The following is a 22,637-nucleotide window of genomic DNA, read 5'->3' as shown; positions in this document are numbered from 1 at the left end:
ACCACCCTGACAGTTAGGAAGTTTTTCCTAATATCTAATCTAAACCGCCCATGCTGCAATTTACACCCTTTGCTTCTTGTCCTATCCTCAGAGGTTAAAGAGAACAATTTTTTGTCCCTCCAACTTGTAACAATCTTTTATGTACTTGAAAACTATTATCATGTCCATCCCCCCTCTGATTCTTCTCTTCTCCAATTTTTCCAATCTTCCCTCATAGGTCATGTTTTCTAGACCTTTAATATTTTTTGCTGCTCTTCTTTGAATTGTCTCCAATTTGTCCACCTCTTTCCTGAAATGTGGTGCCTAGAACTGGACACAATACTCCAGTTGAGATCTAATCAGTGGTGAGTAGACCGGAAGGATATCTACTTTTGTCTTGCTTACAACACTCCTGCTAAAACATCCCTGAATGATGTTTGTTTGTTTTTTGCAACAGTGTTATGCTGATGACTCATATTTAGCTTGTGATCCACTATGACCACCAGATCACTTTCCGCAGTACACCTTCCTAGTCAAGCATTTCCCATTTTCTGTGTGTGTAACTGATTGTTCCCTCCTAAGTCAAGTACTTTGCATTTGTCCGTATTGAATTTCATTCTGTTTACTTTAGATCCTTTCTCCAGTTTGTCCAGATCATTTTGAATTTTAATCCTATCCTCTAAAGTGCTTGCAACCCTCCCAGCTTGTTATCATCTGCAAACAAGACAGAATAAGTATGTCTAGTTATCTCAATCCCATATGATGGGGTGTGGAAAGTAGCACACAGCTTAGCAGCAGCTGGGCAGACCACGAAAGCTAGGCTTCAGTTTCATAGGATTTTCTGGGAAACAAGGGGGGCGCTTTCAAGGTGAAGCAGCAAACATATAGTCTGTACGAGGCTTTAATCTGCAAAGAATACTAGATGCGGACCTACAAGGTCAAGTCCTGTCAATTAAGGAGCAGGTGCAAATTCTGGAGCAAATCTTGTTCACTTTACTTATTCAAAACTCCCATTAAGGGCTAGATTATACCACCCTTATTCACATTGAATAGCATCTTACTCCTCCGATAGTCCCATTAAGGTAAGACAGGACCATTCTGTATGTGGCCTACCCATATTTCACACTCTCACACTATGGCCCTGACCCCCCTTGGCGTGGCAGCAGCAGGGGCCACTCTCACAAAAGCTTTCTGCTAGGCTCCTAGGGGACCTGCCATCCACTTCTGTTTGGGTAGGCTGTCTCCTCCTCTCCCCTCAACTTTGTTGACTACTGCTTTCTGTTTTAAGGCAACCTAAGGTGTGTCCTGGAAGACTCAGTCCACACCCCCAATAGTAATGTTGAGGGTGGGCCCCTTCCAATAATACTCCATCAGAGCTGTGGTGGGATTGCAGCAGCGAGGGTCCCCCAGAGTCTTGTGCTGGGATGGTGTTGGTGAGGCCACTGTCCCCCAGAGTTAAAATTAACAGGGCATTTCCCACCTCTTGGAGTTATTGGTTTAGGCTGTCTGCATACTCCGGCAGTCATCTGTCACACTCAGGTAATTTTTTTCTCAAGTTTTTCTTTGAAACCATGAGGGGAAGAACCTTTTTTTTTTTTTTTTTTTTTTTTTTTTAAACAGGGGATGAGATTGTGATCTCATCCTGTGAGTCCAAGGAGCTGGAGTCCTAAGCATAAACCTATAGCACCGGTGCTTTAATATATGTCTGAGTCCCATTGAAATGAGTAGGATTCTGGAGGAGATGAGATACTCCCTCTCATGAGGAAAGGTGACCAATCTGCTCCCATATGGAATGACAGCACCAGCCAGTCAAACATTTCTATCAACCAGTTTTCTAATATAAAGTTGGTAGCACTTACTGCTGTTTTCACATACTGTAGATAGTAAAATTACCCCCCACCCCCGCAGTGTGCCAGTGCACCATGTTAGTAATCAAGTTTTCCTGTACTTAGTTTTACTCATCTTTAATGCAAGTGAGGTTTGTTTAAGCCTTGTTTACCTCTCATTTGGAGGATCTAAAAACAGCTACATGCTACTAATATTTATTGTGAAGTGTTTTCTGCAGTTCTTTTATTAATATTTGCATTTTATCCACATACCTGAGTAATAAAAGCTGTTAAGGTCATGGTGGATTAGTTGGAATTTAATGTAATTTGATGTTTTATAATGAGTGTGTAGTGTAAAGTATTCGTGCTTTGCTTGCTAGTCTATGAATTCCACACACCCCCTTAAATATAGATTGAGATATTAAAAAAAAAATGCAATGAAATTGTGAATATAATAACCCCATTACTTTTCCTAATCCCCAATTTTGTATATAAAGGTTAAAATTTGTCATACTGTGAATAACTCAGCTAATATTTATCCCTCTCCTAAAGCCTTTACTCATGTTGAATAGTACCCTACTTTGAGTAGTCCCATTTCTTTGATTAATTTAAACAGATTTAAAGGCACATACTTCCTGCTAGGCATTGTAGCTAGGCTGTGATACTTCCTGCTGTTCATTCTGTCTACTTACGAGGGTATTGACAGCTCTGATAGTTCACGCAACATATTTCCATGTGTGTCAATAACAACCTTCTATAGCTCTAGTATCTTTGTGGGGCTGTTATTCATATTAGGCAAGAGAAATTACAGGGATAGTCCAGGTTACCAAGAGGTCATTTGGATTTTCTACATTCTTGTGGCATTAAGGAGTCTGGGTGTACTGAAGAAGGATGAAATATTTGCTTGTAATAAGAAAAGGGGGGAGGGGACCTTAGGAAAAGGAACCTTCCCCTAAAATAGTGGGCCAGTTATTCCTCTATAAAAGGACAACTATTGAAGTCACCACTAGTGACTCTTCTGCACTGAGGAGTAAATCTGAACTAGGGCCAAGCAATGTAAGATGTCAAATTTTCAATGTAGAGTTACTCCCAACCCCTGCCCGATGTGAGTAATGACGGGTATCAAACTAAGAGCATTCATTCTGTGCACAATCATAATCATTCATGGAAAGGAAAAACAACTTGACATCAGTAACAATGTGCCATGTAAAAGCCAAACATCCATTCCATGGGAAAAGCACCAAGGGAAACTAGAAAGGAAACTAGAAATTGGTAGTGATGACTGGGAAGCATACAGTTTCCTTCCTTAACTGCTACTACATAGTAACTGAATACTTAATCTCAGTACTGTCTGCTGGATAAGAAAAATGTCTACTCTTCATTATCTTCTTTTGCTTGAATTGCACTGTTTACCATCCTTTGATTTCTTTTTCAAGCCAAAACTGGTTGATGATTTGCCTGTGTTGCTCAACCTGTAGCATCTTCCCTGATTTACAGCCAAGAGACTTCCTCAACCAGAAAGCAATTTTGGTTAATTAGTAGCACAATGCTTCAAAGATGAGAGTTTTTCAGTCTTTCAATTTTGCAAAGTTTATTTTATTTTAATGCCCTTGCAAGCTGCTCTCAATAAAGTTTTTAGTAATGTTAATAGTAGTCAAGTCATTTACAATTACTGTGATACTGTGTTGGTTAAGACAAGATGGCAAAAGAAGACCCAACTTAGGTACTAGTTGTCCTATCCTTACTACTAGCAGCTTTTATTAAGGTACCAGTAATTTATTTTGAGGGCATTTTTGAGACATTTCTGAGTAATGGTTCAGATACTTATACAAAGATATCCTGAAAGGACTTTTGGGACACTGGCAGTTTACTATATCATTGCCACCATTTGGAATTACAAATTGTAGCTCACCTGTGCATATATTTTACCTGCTTTAACCTCTCAATAACTGTCATTTCCTTATCTTAGCTAATAAACCTTTAGTTTACTATAGAATTGGGTGCTCGCATTGTCTAGCTCTAGAGCAGGGATCAGCAACCTTTGGCACGTGGCCCGCCAGAGTAAGCCCCCTAGTGGGCTGGGCCGGTTTGTTTACCTGCCGCATCCGCAGGTTCGGCTGATTGCAGCTCCCACTGGCCGCGGTTCGCCACTCCAGGCCAATGGGGGCTGCAGGAAGCGGCGCGGGCCGAGGGATGTGCTGGCCGCCGCTTCCCGCAGCCCCCATTGGCCTGGAGCAGCAAACCGCGGCCAGTGGAAGCCATGATTGACTGAACCTGCAGACGCGGCAGGTAAACAAACAGACCTGGCCCGCCAGGGGGCTTACCCTGGCGGGCCAAAGGTTGCCGATCCCTGCTCTAGAGTACCAAATGATACGGAGTAAGTGACTGGTCTCTTAGAACTAGAAGCAACATAAATGTGATGTGATTTTTGGTGTAAGTAACCATTTTATCACAAAGTCCAGTTTATCTCGGTGGCCAGATAGACTGGAGAGACTTCAGTGATTGTCTGTGACTTCATGGTAAGATTGGTATAGTGATCTAGGAGTTCACACTTGTTGTTGGTTTGGTGAAATCTAATTATAGAATACACCACTAGTTTGGGGGTGTCTGCTCTGTTTTCTGGCAGTCTGCCCTGAGGTAGGCATTCACAGTTGTGAGCCACTGCAGACAGCGTGACAGATACTAGTTGTCCTATCCTTACTACTAACAGCTTTTATTCAGGTACTTTATTTTGAGGGTATTTTTGAGACATTTTTGGGTAATAGTTCAGTTGTTTATAGAGATTAGCAGGTAATGAAATCACTATGGGTAGGGTCTTCTGACATAGGTTACCCCCCTGTATCCTGACAATGTACTGTGTTGACTTTCCATGAAGCTATGCCAATTTATACTAGTTGAAGTTCTGACCCCCTATTTCCAAATGTGCTCCCACAGAGAGCAGTTACTTTTGCAAATGATTAAAGATGGACCTTAATGTTCAGATTTGTTTTGCATATACGCCCTACCTGACAGATTGGGCTTGTAATTTGAGCCCATTTCTTCAAAGGACATTTTCAGTGGGGGCAGTAAACTGGCACTTCAACTGCTGAAATATCATTTCCAGAACTCCTGTTTCTAAGTAGATGGTACTTTCTGGTCCTTGTAGGAAGAAGGGACAACACTTAGGACATACTGTGATGGATAATAAAATGACTTCTGTAGGCACTAAGGGGCACTGGGCTACAGCTGGGTGAATAACTGATGTTTCAATTCACTGACAGTTCTGAAAAATAATAAACACAATTGTTTTATTGGAACCAAACCCAAAATTTCAGAAAAATTTCTGGTAAATTGAAAAAACTGACCAAAAAGTCATTTATTTTCCAGGCAGTTTTTAGCATAAAAGCAAAAGAAATTAAGGGCTAGATTCACAAAATGGCCAGAGGGGGAGGTGGTGCTGCCTAACCGCTAGCTCAGTGGCTTGGATGCTCACATGGGAAAACTGAGTTCAATTTCCCCATCGTTCTGCTGTGGAGCAGCAGCATGAACTCAGGTCTCTCATGTAAGTGCCGTAACCCTGGGGCTATAGAATCATTCTCATTTTCTCTCTTTGGCCCAATGACTTTTCAAGTGCTTTTGGAAATTCCCCTAGAAATCTATCTGCATATTAGGCACTGAAACACCTTTAAAAATCCAGCCACAGTCTTTAATTACATGGTCATATATTATTTTTTTCTATAGGACTTTTAATGTTGGACTTTTTAATGCAGGTTTAGGTTTTCAAAGCAAACTTTAAAACAACAACCAAAATTCCGGCATGTGGGATCATATCGGTACCCATGTGGTTCATCAGCAGAACTGGAACTTGTAGGCCCAGAGCATAAACCTCTGCCACTTGACCTAATGAAGTAACTTATACCAGTAGTAGGTTGCCATTTATGTGGACCAGCATTAGAGGGGGATGCAACACACACTTTGCTGTTGTAGGTTTCACAGAAATTTGAGGACAGCAGAGGAATGCTGAGACTCAGGAATCTTAAGTTCCTGAACAGATTCTGGAGAGGATTGTGCGTTAGAGGCCACAGACCCTTCTGCCTCTGTTCCCCCACACAGGGCCGTCACTAAGAGGATATGGGGCCTGGGGTGAAAGTGACATCATTTCCGGGACTGACCTCACCGGGGGCCGGTAGGGGAGGCTGGGCGAGATGGTGCCTCCCCAAACAGCCAGGTGTGGCCCTGCCAACACTTTGCCCCCCAGGGCTCTGCTTCGGCAGCACCATTGGGATCCAGGGGGCTGGGGCCACACCACCTGTCTTCCCAGGGCTGGGGAGGCTATGGCAGCACCCACACGCTCTCCCTTCCAGCACTCCAGGACTGGGGAGGCTGCAACAGCACCCCACGTGCCACCCTCCCAGCATGTTCTCCCTTGGGTGGAAGGGGCAGGCCTGGGGGTAGTCTCCCCCAGCCAGCAGTTCCCCCGCCTCCCATGCGGTGCCAGACAATTGCGCCAGCCCACGGGGCCCCCCAAAGTGCTGGGCCTGGAGTGGTCACCCCGATTCGCCATCCCCTCGGGACGGCTCTGTCCCCCCAAACCTGATCCCTTCTGCCCTATCCCCTCCCATCTGTCCTAGTCTTGTCTCCGGTCCCCCATCCCAGATTCTCATCTCAGTCCCACCTGAGTCTCCACACTTCTTGCCCAGCCAGTCTCAGTCTTCCACCCTGAGGTTCCTCATCTGATCTCAGAACCCCCTCCCACTGTGCTCAGTTCCATCCTCCTCCACACAGTTCCTTGTCTGATCTATCTCCCTCTTCACCCTCCCTCCCTGTTTACTGGCTCCTTGTCCAATCTGAGTCTTATTCTCCCAGGAGCTCCCAATATTAGTCTCTCCCCACCAGACTACTTGTCCCAATCTTCTACTCCTACATCCCTCACCCCAAGTCCAGATTTTGTCTCTTCTACATTTTTCAGGAGGTGTTCTCCTTCATGCTGCTGGGGAGTACTGAGAACACAGGAGAGACAGTCTCCCTAGCTCTCAGTTATGGTGCGTGGTGCAACAGAGGTCCACAGCCACCGTGAAAAGCAACTTCAGGGAAAGTCCTGCTCCTCTCCTGAAGCCCTGGGATGGAGCATGCTGAGTGAGTCTGTGCATGCGCACTCTGGACAGCACAGAGGAGCTGTGAGGGGATGGAGCATGCTCATTGCAGATAGACCCTTCAGAGAACTTAGCTGCCAAATGCTACATCTATACTGAGCAAGTGAAAACTGCAATTTTTGATGCTTATAACTTGGCCAAATTTGGGTGGTTTCTGATGGGAATAGCAAAATGCACATCCCTGACACCAAGGTGACTCCTCTTCCTTTCCTGCCAGATTTCAAGTTCCTCCTCCAAAGCATTGAGCAACTCTAGTGTCTTCATGAATTGTCTATACGAGTTTTCTTTAATGTGGACAAAACACATTTTCCCCCTAATCTCGTTCTCAGAAACAGCTGCACCATTTTTGCTGAAACTTTAACCAAAACTGTAGCCTGAGACAGACCTCCATCATACCAAATTTTATCCCAAATAGTTAAAGTCTGGCAAAGTGACTAGCAATTGGAAACATGGTGCTATAAAGGGAAATGCTGGGAAACCTGACCTATAGGAGGCACAATCTGCCCCACCTACAATTACATTATTTTCGGTAAAATGTTGATATTAAAATAGCATGTAATTGCAGGCTGTCTTGCTGACGTTTGCTTCTAATTAGTTCATGTCTCCAGTGAACCGCTACAGATTAGGTCATAGACTTAGCCTTTCCAGGGTCATCTATTCAAGCCAAGGAGTAATTTTACCAGGTCAGACTCTCATTTTGTTTTTGTTTTTGTTTTTGTTTGTTTGGCTTTTGGTTTATTTTGTTCAAGAATGTTAACTGGCCCTTTAGAGACTGGATTATTACTGCAGCTTTCCATAGGGGATGGATTACATATGTGGAGATGAAGTCCACTTATTAAATTGCTATACTTCATGATGAATAAAATGTTCCCTTCACCTCTGAATACCTCATTTGTCCTTTACCCAATTATCCTTTCCGCAAAATTATTCTTCCATCGCTGGGAAACACTTGCTTTTAGCCATGGAGTGGGATGGAACAACAAACTTTAATACTGTGACATTGGTATGTAAGGAAAAACTATTTAAGGTCAATTTTGTGGGGATTTTTTGGCTCCTGTTGATCCATGTACATTTGGACAATTAAGTCTCCTGGCTTTACAGGGTTGAGGGATTCAAAAAATATCCCAATCAATTTAGTAAAAACTTGATAAAACATTCCTACTATGTTTTTTCCTGTAATATATCTGACATATTTAGAATCCATAAAGATGGGGTCTCAACACTCATTTGGGATAACCTACACTACTCCCTTGCAGGCTGGCCACTCATGAGTAATGCGGGATCCCAAATGAGTCCTTCTAAAATCCCATGAAAATATCCTGCATTCCATATATTTGTACACACAGTGGGTGACAGTTGTGTTGATCTTCAGAGGGAAAGTTTTGATTTTTGTAAGTATTTCTCACATAGGTCTATAAAAACCTAGAGACTCCAAACTTTTATTCATCCGAGGAGTCCTTTTTTTCACTTTGATAGGGGCTACTTCAGACTCATGTCGCAACCCCCATTATTCTTTCTGCTCAGCCTTGCTCAGCTTGTGACTCCAGCCATGGGAAGAAGAGCAGGAGCTACTTGTCCACTACTCCCCACTCCGAGCAAGGGGGCAGAGAGGAAGACAGAGAAGGGCTTGCATTGGGAAGAGTCCTGCCTGCACTTTCACCATTTGCTGACCAGGCTAGATGGCCTGGAGCATGTGTATGTGTGTGGGAGCTGCTCCATGGAAAGAAGTGAAGTGAATTACTATTCCCCTGGGAGTAAGAGGTAGTAAGTGGGAGCAGGTGAAAAATACTGATTCTGAGTCGCAATTCATTCAGTGATCTGCTCCTAGAGCAATGCAGCTATGCAAAACCCCTTCTTAACAGTATAAAGGTTTGTAACACATGTTCTTCACCTCTCAAGAGCAGCTTTATGATAATTCACTATTAACTACCAATATCAGCAATAATTATGGACACAGAAAAAATTATTTATTAAATAGTTGTAAGCCAGCTGCTCTGAAGAAGCATATTCTTCTTTTTCTTACAATCCAAGAATTGAAATGAACTGAAAAGACTGCATTCCAAATGCATTATCATTAGATGAATACAGTGTAATTTAGTGTACTCTGTTAAATGTCTTTAGATGTCAAGGCAGTTTAAATTGATGATAATTTAGTTAATTAACCAAGATTTGTCCATGTTTTAGCCATTTGACAACCAATAAGAACTAGTAAACATATTGTGATTTGAAATCTCATCTCTTCGACTAAGGTTCTCTACAATTAGCTTTCTTCTAAATTAACAAAAATAAGGGGGGAAATGAAAAATAAATTAAACCTGCTAAAATGTGAGTATTAAATATGTAGTATGGGTCTTTTCTTATGTGCTTTGAATTTGTTGCTGAGTTAGGAATTGATCCTGCAACCCTTCGTCACCTAAGGCCAGATTGTGTGTCCCTTAGTCACACTGGTGAACAAAAAGAACAGGAGTACTTGTGGCACCTTAGAAACCAACAAATTTATTTGAGCATAAGCTTTCATGGGCTAAAACCCACTTCATTGGATGCATGCAGTGGAAAATACAGTAGGAAGATATATACACCTCTACCCCGATATAATGTAACCTGATATAACACGAATTCGGATATAACGCGGTAAAGCAGCGCTCCAGGGGGCGGGGCTGCGCACTCTGGTGGATCAAAGCAAGTTTGATATAACGGGGTTTCACCTATAACTCGGTTAGATTTTTGGCTCCCAAGGACAGCATTATATCGGGGTAGAGGTGTATATACACAGAGAACATGAAACAATGGGTGTTACCATACACACTACAATGAGAGTGATCAGTTAAGGTGAGCTATTACCAGCCAGAGAGAGAAAAAAAAAAAACTTTTTGTAGTGGTAATCAAAATGGCCCATTTCCAGCAGTTGACAAGAAGGTGTGAGGAACTGTGTGTGGGGGGGGATAAACGTGGGGAAATAGTTGTACTTTGTGTAATGACCCATCCACTCCCAGTCTTTATTCAAGCCTTATTTAATGGTGTCCAATTTGCAAATTAATTCCAATTCAGCAGTCTCTCCTTGGAGTCTATTTTTGAAGGTTTTTTTGTTGTAATATTGTGACTTTTAGGTCTGTAATCGAGTGACCAGGGAGATTGAAGTGTTCTCCAACTGGTTTTTGAATGTTATAATTCTTGACGTCTGATTTGTGTCCATTTATTCTTTTACATAGAGACTGTCCGGTTTGGCCAATGTACATGGCCGAGGGGCATTGCTGGCACATGATGGCATATATCACATTGGTAGATGTGCAGGTGAACGAGCCTCTGATAGTGTGGATGATGTGATTAGGTCCTATGATGGTGGCCTTTGAATAGATATGTGGACAGAGTTGGCAACGGGCTTTGTTGCAAGGATAGGTTCCTGGGTTAGTGTTTTTGTTGTGTGGTGTGTGGTTGCTGGTGAGTGTTTGCTTCAGGTTTGGGGGCTGTCTGTAAGCAAGGACTGGCCTGTCTCCCAAGATCTGAGAGAGTGATGGATCGTCCTTCAGGATAGGTTGTAGATCCTTGATGCACTGGAGAGGTTTTAGTTGGGGGCTGAAGGTGACGGCTAGTGGCGTTCTGTTATTTTCTTTGTTGGGCCTGTCCTGTAGTAGGTGACTTCTGGGTATTCTTCTGGCTCTGTCAATCTGTTTCTTCACTTCAGCAGGTGGGTATTGTACTTGTAAGAATGCTTGATAGAGAACTTGTAGATGTTTGTCTCTGTCTGAGGGTTTGGAGCAAATGCGATTGTATCGTAGAGCTTGGCTGTAGACAATGGATCGAATGGTGTGGTCTGGATGAAAGCTGGAGGCATGTAGGTAAGTATAGCAGTCAGTAGGTTTCCGGTATAGGGTGGTGTTTATGTGACCATCACTTATTAGTACTGTAATGTCCAGGAAATGCATCTCTTGTGAGGACTGGTCCAGGCTGAGGTTGATGGTGGGGTGGAAATTGTTGAAATCATGGTGGAATTCCTCAAGGGCTTCTTTTGCATGGGTCCAGATGATGATGATGTCATCAGTGTAGCACAAGTAGAGTAGGGGCATTAGGGGACGAGAGCTGAGGAAGCGCTGTTCTAAGTCAGCCATAAAAATGTTGGCATACTGTGGGGCCATGCGGGTACCCATAGCAGTGCTGCTGATTTGAAGGTATACATTGTCCCCAAATGTGAAATAGTTGTGGGTGAGGACATAGTTACAAAGTTCATCCACCAGGTTTGCCATGACATTATCGGGCATACTGGTGAGCAGTTTCTCATGTGAGTAGTGTGTGGGGACTTTCAGTCTAGCTCCTAAGTATCCCTATGGATGATCATGAGACTACTATTGTGAAAAAGTTGGGGGATTGGTGGGGGAATTGCACTTATTCCTTTATCTTATTTCTGTTCCCTCTTTCATACCTTGAAAGAATGTTTGTCTCATTTGCCCAGATAAAATATACTAATCTTGCATCTCAAGGCTGGATCTAGCTTCCGTTGAAATCAGTGGGAGTTTTGCCATTTACTTCAAATTTTGTAGGGTTTGAACATATGCTTGTATGTTTGTAAAATGCCATTCTGTTAATTGGAGAACAAATTATCCCAAGTCAATGGATATCTCAAAAAATAAGTGGTGTTTTCATAGATCAGGCTAAGAGACTGAGTTCTATTATTATCCTCTCAGGTAGTATCAGTGAGATTACTCACAGCAATAAGCACTATTACTCTCAGCAATAAACATCAAGTATTTGTAGGAGAAGGCCCTAAGGCAGAGACAGCCAAGAAAGACTGGATACTGGATAACAGCTAATGTAAAGGAGGGCGCTAGAGATTTCATTGCTTAGAAACACAATATTGGAAGGATTCTTGAAAGAAGGGAATTTTAAGAGGATTTGAAAGAAGAGGCAGAAGGGTTATTGGTAGACAAAGAGAAGAGGAGTTTGAAGAGATTTTGACGAAACCTCTCAACAGAGTGATATAATTACTGTTGTATGCTTTTCCTTTGTTTTAACCAACTGATTTCATCGATTCCATGTAACCTTTCCTTTGCTCTGCAAAAAGTGCAAAAAGATGTGTAAAATCCCTTGTCTTGAAGCATCCTGTGTAGTATAATATATGATGGTATGGGTACTGCAATAATTATACAAATTTTATAGCTAATCCTCAGTATCAATAATACCTTTGGAGAAAATAGCATTGTATACTTCACTCCCAGAGAATAATAACAATATTAATGCAGCCCTGACACTTGGCAGCATTGCTTCCCCCCCGCCTGTGTTCACTTGGCAATCAGAACAGCAAGCACAAAAAACACACATTTCTGGCTGCAGTTCTGCTTCTACAGTGTCAGAGAGAATTTGGCATTTAATGATATGCAAAGTGTTGTTCGCATTTGATTGTAGTATATTATATATGCCTTGGAGCATGACTTAAAGTAATTTAACAACTGGAATAACAGGCATTTGGGAAGAAACTAATTTCATACGAAGGCAGATCACAGACACTAGGCTTGTTCATAAACATGTTACCTTGTTATGCTATACAAAGTTGGATATCAAGCTAGCATGGAGAAGAAGGATGTGGGGCAACATCCCTTGGTTCAGATAGATGAGATCCACTTGACAAAATAGCATAATTAGCTTAAATGTAAATAAGGTAACTAAATTGCTTTACAGACCTGTATCTTGTCTTCAGCTTCTGTTGATACAAAGTGTGGATAAAATAACTGGCCTGAGCCTTTTCATAACTTTTAAAAACTTTTTAAGGGACATTTTAGTGGATGTGAAAGAGGTCAAGTTGACATCCCTGGGGAAAGGAGTGCTCTGTTTATTCATAAGACAAGTACAGCAAGATCGATGGAAGCAATGCAGCACCAATTTCCAGAAAACAAGCACTGCATTAGAGTGCCAGTGTAAGCAGTGTGTGCTTCTCAAAATGTCCCACCAGTGTGCTTCAACCTGGAGCAGGAGGGAGCATCACTAAGAGAGTGAGTGTGTAATTGTATTGTCTCCAGAAAGTATCATAAGTAGTATCCTCAAAATGTGTGAATAAATTCAGTTAAGCATCCGGAGTTTGATGCTTATTCCCACGGACTCAGACCAGTGAAGTCTTTAAGATACATCAATCACTAACTAAGATAAAATCCAAAATTTTCCTCAGACTACTCTAGTGATAGTATTTAAAAGCCATTTTTTTCTCTTTCATACCTCACAGTTATGTCACACAAGCTTAGAGGTTTCTGAGTTAAATGTATTTTACAAATACAAATTATTTGCACTACTTCAGCAGCTTTCACCAAGGAAATTAAAGTGCTTTACCAACCGTAATGAAGTAAGGCTCACGAGACACTTGTGAGGGAAGAAAGGGATAGTGAAGGATCACTTTGTCTCACCACTAGGATGGAACGAGGCAGCACCACATGGCAGTGTAGGGAAGGAAGTGAAGAAGAATACCATATCCAGCTAAACAGAAGGCGAATGTAGACAGGCAGGATGTAATTGTCCAAACTGGAATGTAGTTGGGACACTGGCATTAACATCTCTACTCTTTTTTTATGGGATATTTAAGAACTACAACATGAAAGGCATAGAACTTGGAGTCAGGAGATCTATGCTCCGTTCTACTCCTACCACAGTCTTCCTGAGTGACCTTGAGCAAGTCACTTAACTCCTCTGTAGCTTTTTCCTATCTTTAAAATGTGGATACAAATTCTTAACTAACTCACGTGAAGTTTAATTCATTCATGTTTGTAAAGTACTTTGAACTCTTCAGATGCTACAGATATACAAACTAATATTATCTTGTGCAACTAATAGCACACTTTCACCAGCAGATCACCCTTTATAACACTATGCTGGGAAACTAGTTCAGTATGGACCCAGAGACAAGAATCCGACCTACTGTTCATATACCCACTTTGCAGGATCTCGGGGAAAGGAACAATATCATGCCTTAGTTGGAGTAGCAAAGAAGGTGGAGAGATGATCTTGATGATCTAAAATGTCTTTCGCTTTTGATGAGCGTGTGTGTCTGGATTTGTTACACTTTTCCCCCCTAATTGCTGGAAATTATGCAAAGTTAAGGCTGTAGATACTGTCTTTTGTAGAATACTATGTATCTTATTGCCATACTGATACTACTTTTCAGGTTTTTTTTCTAAACTGCATGACAATATAGTCTAAAAGATGTGCTAAGATATGTGGATCTTGCATTACATCGTGAATGTAATTGTGGTGCCATTTTTGGTTAATATTAATTGAGTTCTATGGGACAACTATCCTGAAACACAAGAATTCAATGGTATAATGAAATTCATATAGAACAACATGCCCAAGCTCATTTGAGACTGCTTTGTCATATTCCCTTCAGTTAAAAATTATATCTATTGAGGAATGTCTTGGGTGATATTATAGATCAGGGGTCGGCAACGTTCGGCACACGGCTCGCCAGGGTAAGCACCCTGGCGGGCCGGGCCAGTTTTATTTACCTGCTGACGCGGCAGGTTCGGCCGATCGCGACCCCCACTGGCCGTGGTTCGCCGTCCTGGGCCAATGGGGGCGGCGAGAAGCTGCAGCCAGCACATCGCTCGCCCGCACCGCTTCTCGCCGCCCCCATTGGCCCGGGACGGCGAACCGCGGCCAGTCGGGGCCGCGATCGGCCAAACCTGCCGCGTCAGCAGGTAAATAAACTGGCCCGGCCCGCTAGGGTGCTTACCCTGGCGAGCCGCGTGTCGAACGTTGCTGACCCCTGTTATAGATGAATGCATAGATGAATTCACACTTAAAAATGGAGTCGCATTTCAGCCCCAGTGACAAATGTCTGATTTGTGCTTTTGGAAATCTTTCTGCACATCTTGAAATCCCACATATTCTTGAGCATTTTAGCAGCTTATCTCAGATCAAAAGAACATTAAAAAAATAAAAAAATAAACCCTAAACATCAAAGATGTTTTTTAAGAGTTTACAAATTTCTTCTTGCTTCCGTATCCTAGAATATGGACACTACTTTTGAGAATGGTGGATTGTCTGCTAAAAAGAATATCTTTTCAGTCACTTAAACATCGGCGCTACTGGTAATTTCTATCTTTGTACATTAAATTAGCTTCTCTATTTCTTCATCAGAGCGTCTAGATGATAGGCTGCAATAAAAAAGTATATTGAATATAATTATAGTAATTTAGACAAAAAGTGTTATTTCCGTAAAAATTAACATTAGGTTAAAAAAATCCCAGTATGATTTTCAATTATAAAAAAGCAATGAAATTCACTAGATGAAAAGTATATCAAAACAAAAGTGTACCAGAGAAATCTTCAAAAGGGAAAAAAATGAACAAGTAAGTATTAAACATCTATGGCAGGATTCTGCTCTTACATCTCACGCTGTTCATGATAACTAAACACATGGAGGCATCCATGTAACATTACTAGTATGCTGTTTCAAAAGAGTTAAATCTCTTTGTTGAAGTGTGTGGGTGTCGGTGACTGGCCCTGAACGAAGTAGTTCCAGCTCCCCTGTGCCAGAGCAGGTCCCCCCATTTGGTCAATTAAGATGACCGAGCAGCACTTGGGTGCTATGAAGGATCAAAGATAAGAAGAAGAGTGGACCCAACAAATGAGAGAGAGAGAGATCCACTGAGTCAGAGCAGGCTGAGTCAGGAAGGGCAGTTGAGAGCTGCTAGAGACCAGGAGATTGGAGGAATCCCAGAAAGAAGCAGAATGTGCTTGCTGGAGAAGGCTGAAGGCAGGAGAGCAGCCGATGGGTTTGCTGGCCAGTGTCCCCAAACCAGAAAGCCAGGATTGGAGAGTGAGAGAGGACTGAAGGCAGGAGGAACAGCAGAGGGAGTTGCCTAGTGGCTTTCACTTGGAAAGTTGGAGCCACAGTCGGAAGGCAAGAGAGGAGAGGAGGAGTTTACCTGATGATATATCCAGGGCCAGAGAACTGGATCCCGAGGAACCATAAGAGGTCCGGGCAGTGGGGGAGTGAGGGATGCTCCCCAGAAGAAATGGTGGAATGAGTGAAATTGCAATCCAGCTGGGTTGACTGTCCTGCTACAAGGACAGGAAGGAGCTACACTTGAGAACCAGGGAGCGTCCCAAATCTGTGCTGGTGAGCCGAGCTGTGGTGAGGAGTGCCAGGACTGCATGTTGTATGTACTATTTGGATTATGTAGGAGGAACTCTGGACTATGGTGTTGGAGCTCGTTATGTGCACAGGGGGCTTTCTTTTGTAATAAATTACCCCGCAAAGGGCTATTGGCTCTCAGAAAGACTCTTTGCACTAGTTCTGGGGACTCTGAAGGAGAGACACTGAGGCAGGCATGCCTATCATGCCACGGTCTGCAGAGGAAGACACTCCAGGTGGGCAGTGCTGTGATAGTGGGGCTTTGCAATGTTGCTAGAATTCCTACATGCCTGGCTCAGTGTAGTGAGTAGTGTGTGATGTATGTGTAAATACTTTCCCCTTAATTCTTACAACTTTTCAAGAAATAGGGTAGCTTCAGAATTTATTTAGTCAATGCTTAGTAATGCTTTAAAAGGATGGTTAACGTTCAGGTGGTTTACCCCTAAAGGATTAACCAGTGTTTTGGAGTTAAAGGTACTGCTATTCCAAATAGAAGGTGACTACTATTTGATCCATCTGTTTTGCTGAGAACCCCCCTAAATATCTTGGTCCACTCTTCTGCTGAGCCCTTTGTCCCATTACTTCTAACTACTGACTGCTCCACAGGCTGAAGGAGGCAACATACATATGTGTGGCAGGGCAAGGATGGAGACAAAACAGAAAATTCAGAACTGAAAAGTGGGAACATCAGCATTAGAAGCTGTTCCAAAAGACTGAGCTCAGAATGGAGAGGGCAAGGAAGGTGGGAGGAGGACAAAAAAAAAGAATCCCTCTCTCTACTGAGAACCCTGATAACAAGAATACTCATTGGTCTTGTTCAAAGGGTTAACGGAAACTTAGCTTGGAGGGAACTGCGTGTGGCCTGTTAGCCTGCTTCTCCTTCTGCCATCTTTCTGTTGCCCACCTTTGAGTTTCTGTCCCTTGCAGTCTCCTCAGTGCAGTGTCCCCTCTTCAACTCTCTCTGCCACTGGTAATAATTGCCCTTCTTCTCCCTGCTTTCCCCTCCCCCCCCCCTCCCCCCCAAGAGTGGTCATCCTGTTCTTCTCCACTTTCTAGGTCTCCTTCTTCCACCTTCTTCTGTCCCCATTCCTGCCCAATGCCTTCAACTCTGAGTTTTCCCTTCTGCCTATTTGATTTCCCCTGTTCCACTCCATCTGCTGAGCAGAACTGAGCTCAAGCTGCTGCTGGATGTGGTTTCCTGCCTACTGAAGCCGGAAGGTGGAACTGAGTGAATAACACAAGGAGAAGACAAAACAGAGACTAGCTACTCAGAGGCCGGAGGGGAGAACTAAGGCTCAGGTACTTGAGACATGCATGGCTGGAGAGAAGCTGAAATCTAACTATCCAAAATGTTGGAATAGAGGATATTCGGGTACTGAATGTACACAAAGGATGGAATCTTCATAAATGATCAGCACTGGCCTAACTGCTCCCATTGAAATTAGTGGTAAACCTCCATGGATTTTAATGGGAGCAGAGTTAAGCCAACTCTGAGAACTTTTGAAAATCCTACCCATCTTGTCTGCTTTTATTTTTTCCCCCCCAAGGTATGGTATGAGGATTTACTAACATGTGCTAAAGGGCAATTTCAATCCCTAATTGATGCCATCAGTATTTTCAAATGAGGCACCTTTTAGAAATGTGGAAATAGATTTGAATTTAATTTCTAATAAAGTAAACATGTGCTAGTTTTCCTATTGTTGCTATGTAGTAGAATAAGGTCTTGCCTGGAGTCGATAAGATAGAAAAATGTGGTTAATAATGAAAGCTAAATGAGGAGATACTTTAATGATGGGATGTCATGTGCCTGACTATAAAATAAATAGTAATTATCACATTTGAGAAACTACTCTGAGTATTTGAATTGTTCTTGACAACTTCATCTATATGTCATGCCCTTCTGGATTATGCACTTTCTAGTTCTTAATAAGCAAACAAATGGAACAGAATTCCTTACCCTGATGGAAGATGTTGTTTTCAACACAACGTCAACAAGCACAGATAGCAGAAAAGAGCCAGCATAGCAAACTACAGGGTTATTTTTCATTTACACATTTTGTTAGTTACGAAACAAGATGAGAAATGTATCTTTTTTTTTTTAATCTTTACATTCTCCCCACCCTTCACTACCACACACCATTATAACACACATCAAAAAAGTTGTTATCATTTTACAGAGAAGAGAGGGAAATTGTATAACCCCTGTTAGAATAGTATAATACATCCTGACATTGAGTCAAAGGGGTAAACATTCCAAACTTTCCACAGGGTATTGGCACAAAGAAAGCTTGTGTTTGGCAGTTCAGAGATCATGCTTTAGCCAATAGGGAGGAAACTTTGAAGAAAGTATAAGTTTGTTATGGTTTTTCCTTCACTTTTCCAAAATATTTAGCATATGTGCACACTGACATATCGGTGAAAGAATGCTTCAGAAGTACACAATATTACTGGATAGAGCAATTGAATTTATATTGTTCAGATAGATGTTATTCTACAAAATCAGTTGTTAAAAAAAATTCCTAAAATCTATTTTTTCCAGTATTGCCCAGGGTTTAGAGCCAGTCAAACAATCCACAATTATTTGTCAAATATTTTCATTGATAAATTTCACTTATTTTTAAAATAAAAATTATTTGTCCAGCTCTCATAGTGACATTTACATCTCCCTGAGTCTCTAAGAACTCTCAGAATGAAACCATACTTGCAGGTGAGTAATGCATATAATCCACCTCTTCTGAAACAACTTCAAAAATGCTGAAATCCTAAGGCATATTTGAAAGTAATTCTAAAGCCTCTTCTATACTACAAAGTTAGGTCAATATAACTCACCGTTGGCCTATTTATGCATGTTTGCACTCAAATTTGTCTCGGGCCAGTGTAAGTGTCCTGTTACAGCGACATTCTAAAACCACCTCTATGACCATGGTCAAACTATTTTGGTTGACTCAATGCAAGTGTAGACAATGCCTGACCTGTGTTGTCCCTAATAGTCCTCCAGCCACTGTGCCACAAAACCCCATTTCCAACAGTGACCACTCTGCTCACATTTTAAAACTCTACTGAATAGGGGTTACAGAGACTGGAAGCCCGCCCCTCCCTCCATCCCCCCCCCCCCTTAAAATCTGGTGTGTTTTTGAAATGCCCTTTCCTGGTTGCCCACTTTGGTAAGCATACCTAGCAGCTCATCTTTGTTATTTATGTCCAACCGACCAGTGTTCCATGCACACACAGCAATTCGAGGCACGCTCCTGCCTGGAGCAGAGAAGCAGCATTGGATTTCCTGGGCATGTAGGAAGAAGAGGTTGTGGAAGCACAACTGCAGAACAGCCATAGAAACATGGACATCTGCAAGCAGATTGCAGGGGGGATGCAGGCAAAGGGGTACAATAGGGATCAGCAGCAGTGGCATGGAAAAGCAAAGGAGCATCATCAGGGATACCATAAAGTGAGGGAAGTTGTGGGAACAAAAAATCTGGTGTTGTCCTGTTATACCAATAGAATAAAAACCAGCAGGATCTTATTAAGAGGGATAAGGCAAAGATGCCACATTTATTGTAAATATAATGATAAAGCAAAAGATAAAAGTAAACAACGTTGTTTGACTACTTATTCCTATCACTACTTATTCCTTATACACACACACATATAGATAGATAGATAGATAGATTCATTCACACAATCATTCATTCAAGTTCTGTATAGGTGTTATAGTTACCAGCCTAGAAGTTGCTCATGCCAAGTTACTGGCCAGGTATCTTAGTCATGAGGATGGAGCCGAGTCTGTGTCAGATGCACCTGATGCTCCTGGAGGTTGGAAGCAGAAACAAAGACTCAAAGTCCTCAGTCTTGAGAGTCCATTCTGATAGGATTTAATTCCTATGTTAGTCTATGGGAGCTGTTTCATCCTGCTGTTGCTGACTCAATCAGCAGATGGCACACATTCCTGTCCAAAGTGGCACATTCCTGGTGGCTCCACACTGTCCAAAGTTTGTGTTTCTCATCCTTCCAGGTGATGGGGTGGATCCCAGTTTACCCTCCGGGGGTTTTCTGGTCATCCACTTGACACATTCTTCGGCTGATGGATACTTTCTTTCTAGGCTGGCACCTCCCTAACCATCCATGTATATCAAGCATTCATCAGCATACATTCCATACCTTAACCATATTTTAATTTACTGTCTCCACCACTTTTGGGGTGTGTGCTAATTCATTTGAGACTCCCGGCCCTTTAATCACAGAGGGTGGGGGGTCTGTCCTAGGAGCCGTTGAATGAAGTGAAAGTCACTTAACAGCTTATAGTGTTTGTTTACATTGTATCAATTACTTCAAGAACAAAGTCAGTTAACTTGTTTGTAAGTTTTACATAGTAGTAAAGTATCTTTCACAGGATAGATATAATCAATGGTTTCTACAGACAGTAGCTTACAAGTTTTAACAGAAGACCCAAGAGATTTTTGTACTTGGTGAAACTGTTGGATTTTAAAGTGTGGGGGCCAAATTATGAGGGGGTCACTGTCTCTTGGGGGAATCACTGTTAGTACCTTCTTTAATATCCCTACAGTCCCACAGACTTGCTTTTAGAATGAACTGCATGCCATACTTGGAGGAGACCCCACACCACCATGGATACAATGGAGGAGCCCAAGACCAAGACTCCTGCAGTGAATAGTGAGGAGGCGGAAGTAGAGGAGAGAGACTCCAACAATGCCGCGAGCCAGGACCTATTTGAATCTCAGCAGGAGTCTAGCTATTCCCACAAGGCAAGTGTGGATGAGCCCAGTGATGAAGGGAAAAGGAGCTTGGGTAGGTGTGTGCATGCATTTTTCTTTACAACGTTTTATTTGCTTTTCCTCCCTCTCTCTCCCGCCCCCATTTTAAGATGGCACTAGGCCTATCCTCAAGTTTATGAAACAAAGATATCAACTTTTCATTGCTTTACTGGTATATTGTGAGAAAATTCAAAATTAGGAAGTAAATTCAAAACAAATTCTTCAACACTACCGTGGCAGTCTGAATACATAATACACATCAATTCGGTGTCCTGTGCTTGGGCAGAGGTAGAACAAACAGAAATAGAGACAGCCTCTCCTTTCCATTCCCGTGTTGGGGAAGGGTGAAATATGTCTGTTTATGTGAATAACAATGTCCCTTTCATTGAGATCTCTCAGGAGGATAAAACGTTTTATAGAGAGATTCTGCAATCCTCTCCAGAAGGTTTCTAGGGATGGCAGCCTTATTTCTTCCTCGGTGGTAGGACACTTACCCATGCCATTCTTTGAGTTCAGTTGGCACCAAACCGGCTAGTGGCATACAGGCCCAGTTTGCTTCAGGACACCAGTAGCAGCTGGGTTCTGGCCTTTATAACCCTGAGGAGTGAGGTATCAGCCAAAAATCAACACTACCAGTGAAAAATAGTGCCAATATTCACAGCCCTGACCCTGTTCTCTGACTTGTGCAAAGGGGCCAGAATCATATAGCTTCATGCAATAAAATATCACCAACCCCCCGACCGCCCACCCCCACATCCCTGGCAGACTGTCCCCACCATGGCTGGAGCTGGAGACCTCTGCTCTACCAAAGTGCACCAAAGCTGAAGTGTCAATAAGGCTTTCTTACTGTAAGTATTTATGGGAATAATATATGGATGTTTTGAGACTTACCTTTCCCTTTCTGCTATGATGGTAAATCTGATTGTACTTGTGTCTGCTTTATCAGAGTGGTGGCTTTGAGGAGTGTCCCCTTCACGCCCAGAGAAAGACTGACCTGGAGGAGGAGGAGGAGAAAGAGGACTACGGTGGACATATTTTGTGAGATTTGGGTCATGGACACACAACTTGGAGGACCAATATTTCTCCATGCTCTTCATCATATAGCGGGGGCAGGCAAAAAGACCCAAGAGTTTCAGCAGCACATGGCATCACATGGATATGGCATCACAGACCTACAGCTCCATGCCAGAGGACAGCAAGGAAAAGCACAGCTTCAAATATTCTGACCTGTGAAAACTACAGACTGATAGCCACAGTGCACTACCATGAATGACTGTTTTGTTTACACAAATGGATATAAAGGTTTGCTTCCTTTTAAAAAGGAATTTTAAATATTTCACCCCATTATGTTTGAAAATTGTATGACACAGTACGTGTGTTTGCACTTTGATTTTGTGCATTGAATTTTTGCACTCAGAGTATCTTTATTAGTTCTCAACAAACATTACAGTATGCATAGTGGCAGTCAAGAAATCAAACACTACTTATAAATGCTCACCACGCACCGCTGAATTCATAGCGTGAGGAAAACACCACCATACTTATAAATGTACAATAAGCACCACACAATTCATAGTGGCAGGCAAAGCCCTAGGCCCAGAAGTCTTTATAACTTGCAGCAGGCACAACATAATAGATACCAGCAAACAAAAAACAAAATAATACATAATTTAAATTACGTAAGACATACATTATCTCCAGACAGAACACTACTGTGGCTCGCAGTGAAAACGAACCTTTAAACACCTTCCCCCACTCAAATTCCTAACTCCACATTATAGCCCTGGCGTCTGGCTGTTCAAATTCAGCAGACGTC

The sequence above is a fragment of the Emys orbicularis genome, chromosome 14 (assembly GCF_028017835.1).
Source record: "Emys orbicularis isolate rEmyOrb1 chromosome 14, rEmyOrb1.hap1, whole genome shotgun sequence".
NCBI lineage: Eukaryota > Metazoa > Chordata > Testudines > Emydidae > Emys > Emys orbicularis.
The sequence above is the reverse complement of the archived record's forward strand: the minus strand, read 5'-3'. Positions refer to the sequence as shown.